A 4507-nucleotide genomic window follows, 5' to 3' on the forward strand; every position below is an offset into this window, starting at 1 on the left:
GACCCCATCCTGGCAAGAGGGAGGCACTGAAGGCGAGTGGCCCCCGTGTCCGAGGAACTGGTCAGTCGCCTACTATGGATGGGTTTGTTGTTGTTTAGTCGTTTAGTCGTGTCCGACTCTTTGTGACCCCATGGACCAGAGCACACCAGGCACTCCTGTCTTCCACTGCCTCCCGCAGTTTGGTCAGACTCATGCTGGTAGCTTCGAGAACACTGTTCCACCATCTCCTCCTCTGTCGTCCCCTTCTCCTTGTGCCCTCCATCTTTCCCAGCATCAGGGTCTTTTCCAGGGAGTCTTCTCTTCTCATGAGGTGGCCAAAGTACTGGAGCCTCAGTTTCAGGATCTGTCCTTCCAGGGAGCACTCAGGGCTGATTTCCTTCAGAATGGAGAGGTTTGATCTTCTTGCAGTCCATGGGACTCTCAAGAGTCTCCTCCAGTGCTGTGGTCCAGGGGGTCACGAAGAGTCGGACACGACTAAGCAACAACAAGAAAACCTTCATGGCAAGGTGCAGCTTGGCTGGAACTGCCTCCAGTCCTCTCTGCACATCTGTTAAAGGGGGATAGGAGTCCTGACCTCCCTTGCATCTGGACTTCGGGGAGCGACGACCCCTCCTCAATTGCCATTGACTATAGGAGACTGAATGGGACGTAGGTGGCGCTGTGGTCTAAACCACTGAGCCTCTTGGGCTTGCCGATCAGAAGGTGGGCGGTTCGAATCCCTGCGACGGGGTGAGCTCCCGTTGCTCGGGCCCTGCTCTGGCCAACCTAGCAGTTTGAAAGCACAAAGTGCAAGTAGATAAATAGGTACCACTCTGGCGGGAAGGTAAACAGTGTTTCCATGCGCTGCTCTGGTTCGCCAGAAGCGGCGTAGTCATGCTGGCCACATGACCTGGAAGCTGTATGCCAGCTCCCTCGGCCAATAAAGAGAGATGAGCGCCGCAACCCCATGGTCGGTCACGACTGGACCTAATGGTCAGGGGTCCCTTTACCTTTATAGGAGACTGAAACTGGCACTTTCCGTATGCCAAGCAGGCATGGCCCTCCTCTTAAAAAGAACGCAAGCGTCTAGTCCTCATCATTTTGATCAATTTACCCTGAGGCAGGCCTTTGATCTGTCTGGCTCAAGGTTACCTCTCCAGTGACAGGTAACAGGTCTCCGAAGGTTTCAGGTATGGGGCAGTCCTTAGCCCTGCCTGAAACATTGAGGACAGAACCTGGGACCTTCTGCATGCCAAGCATGTGTCCTGCTGCCACTGAGCTCAGGGCATAGTCAACCGAAAATGGAGCAATGGGTCAATGCATCCAGCTGTTAACCAGAAGGCTGGTGGTTTGATAGCTGTGGCCAGGACTCCAGGAGGTTGGGCTAGATGACCCTTTGGGGTTCCTTGCAACTCTTTTTTTTAAAATCTTATTCTTTTTACAGTTGAGCGGCATGTACAATTTATAAATTATTCCCCTTCCACTACACACCACTCAACATCAACACAAGGGTAATTCTGGACACCAGGAAAGCTTTGCTGTCTTGCTTGTTTTAGTGACTCAAAAAATGAAACAAAAAACACACCCAGCCCACCATTTAAAATACTTTCCTGTCCATTAACAAAATTTGATGCAAAATAAACCCCTTATTTAAAGGGCAGAAGTTTATATACACTGTTCTACATCCAATTTGCTAATGGGAAGGGGATTTGCAATAGGCTGGCAACCTTCGACAGACCCGTTCTCTTTATTACAGGAATGTTGGTGCAAGCTTTTCTAAGTATTAAATGTGACTGGCCGTTTATGAATGTTGCGTGAACACAGGAGACACGGAAGGCAAATTTCTATGTGCGCTTGTGGAGTAGAGGAAATGCCATTTTATGGATTCGATGCAAAAAGAACACCAAGCCTTCTGAACTGTCTCCCAACTTAGAAATAAGCTATCTTTTTCAACGGAGTTTTGACAGAAATGACAGGAACTTGCCTCTTTGAACAAAGCCCCCGACAGAACTGAGCTTTCCCATTATCTATAGCTTATTTTGTATTCTATGCTATAATATGTTTTGTTGTTTTTACACCGGGGCTCCCATGGAAATCAATTACGGTGAGGAAAATGCGTGTTCACTTTCTAGTCTGCTTCTATGGCTTTCTAGACTTCTCTCAGAATGGAAACATGCTGGGGATTAAGATGAAGACCTCTGTACCTGGGTGGTCTAGTGGTTGCCATCTTGGCAGCCTCTGGGAGCCCTGGCAGCAACAGCTAAAGTCTGGCTCAAAACAAGGTTGAATCAGGGGGAAGTTCCTCGCTGGTTTTCCATAGTAGTAAAGCTAAGGCAACACTGCGCATTGCCACCCTAAACTTAATAATGTGCCTTATTGGTGCTGTTAAGTCAGGGCGATAAACAGGGATGTGTTAACGCCTGATCCCACCGCGAATGGCTCTTTTAAAGCCCTTGTTACCCACGATTGTTGCCATCGTATTATTGCGGAGGAGCCGAAGGATGTTCACAAATTTGTCCAATTTTCAGGAGGACAGTTAGAATCATAGAGTTGGAAGAGACCACAAGGGCCATCGAGTCCAACCCCCTGCCAAGCAGGAAACACCATCAGAGCACTCCTGACATATGGTTGTCAAGCCTCTGCTTAAAGACCTCCAAAGAAGGAGACTCCACCACACTCCTTGGCAGCAAATTCCACTGTCAAACAGCTCTTACTGTCAGGAAGTTCTTCCGAATGTTTAGGTGGAATCTTCTTTCTTGTAGTTTGGAACCATTGCTCCGTGTCCGCTTCTCTGGAGCAGCAGAAAACAACCTTTCTCCCTCCTCTATGTGACATCCTTTTATATATTTGAACATGGCTATCATATCACCCCTTAACCTCCTCTTCTCCAGGCTAAACAGCTCCCTTAGCCGTTCCTCATAAGGCATCGTTTCCAGGCCTTTGACCATTTTGGTTGCCCTCCTCTGGACCCGTTCCAGTTTGTCAGTGTCCTTCTTGAACTGTGGTGCCCAGAACTGGACACAGTACTCCAGGTGAGGTCTGACCAGAGCAGAATACAGTGGCACTATTACTTCCCTTGATCTAGATGCTTTACTCCTATTGATGCAGTTGACAGAGCAGTACCATTTAGTGTCAAAGGCCTTGGTCAGGTCAATAAACGCCATTTGGCTATGAGTGATTGCCAAAGAAGCAGCAGCAGCTATTAAGCAGAAGTCAAAAGTGAGCATGTGGAAAAGTGGGCCTCAGCCTGGATTTGGTTAGAGCGTGCTGCTGATAATGCCACGGTTGCAGGTTTGATCCCCGTATGAGACAGCTGCATATTCCTGCATCACAGGGGGGTGGACTGGCTGATCCTCAGGATCCCTTCCAATTCTACGTTGCAGATTCTATGTTGCAGGGCCGTGGGTTAAACCACAGAGCCTAGGACTTGCCAATCAGAAGGTCGGCGGTTCGAATCCCCGCGATGGGGTGAGCTCCCGTTGCTCTGTCCCTGCTCCTGCCAACCTAGCAGTTCAAAAGCACGTCAAAGTGCAAGTAGATAAATAGGTACCGCTCCAGAGGGAAGGTAAACGGCATTTCCGTGCGCTGCTCTGGTTCGCCAGAAGCGGCTTAGTCCTGCTGGCCACATGACCCGGAAGCTGTACGCCGGCTCCCTCGGCCAATAAAACGAGATGAGCGCCACAACCCGAGTCGGCCATGACTGGACCTAATGGTCAGGGGTCCCTTTACCTTTACCTATATTGCAGGTTGTGAGTCAGAGGTGGGTTTTGAGTCTGGACCAGGTGGGCTAGGACAGCCTTCCCCAGAAGCCCTGCTAGCTGCAGATGATGAGAGTTGGATAGGCCAAGCCTTGCAGTAGGGATCGGCCACAAACTTGTGAAAACTCACTGAGTAACTCTTTCTGGAGGTGCCCAGAGAAGGAAGAATAGGTAGAGTTGAGTAAATATTGAACATTACAGCTCTGGCCTCTCTGCCAAAGAGCTTCCCCTTCTCAGCACCCGCGTTCTCATCACCTTCCCCACCAAAACTAGGTATTAACCACCCTTACTCCCCACCCACCCAGCTGCTACATCCATGTGACAAACCCCACTTAACAAACAACGCCCTAGATGTCAGAAAGCTGAAATATCAGAGCCAAGAAAGCTCAGGAGGAAACTTCGCAGTAGTTCTCTTTTAATTTACATGTGCACATCTTTTTTTAAAAAACGAAACAAAACACAAACTGACCCCCCCAAAGCACCCCCTTCAAGTTCTCCATCTGACAGGCAGGCCCCCGCCCACCCCACCAGCCCAAGGCTTCCACCCCCAAAGCTTAAAACCTATGGCACATGTGTTGCCTGCTTCTCGTACAGCAGCTTTGCACTTATGGAAATGTCTTTTTGCTCAGAGGAAGATTTCCAAGGGAAGGCGGGAGGAAGGAAAGAGAAGACAAAAAAGAAGAAGACACCCATTGTCCAGTTTGGAAGCAATGGTGTGTGTGTGTGTGTGTGAGAGAGAGAGAGAGAGAGAGAGAGAGAGAGAAAGAACA

The sequence above is a fragment of the Podarcis erhardii genome (assembly GCF_964252035.2).
Source record: "Podarcis erhardii genome assembly, chromosome: 18".
In the NCBI taxonomy this organism is placed as follows: Eukaryota; Metazoa; Chordata; class Lepidosauria; order Squamata; family Lacertidae; genus Podarcis; species Podarcis erhardii.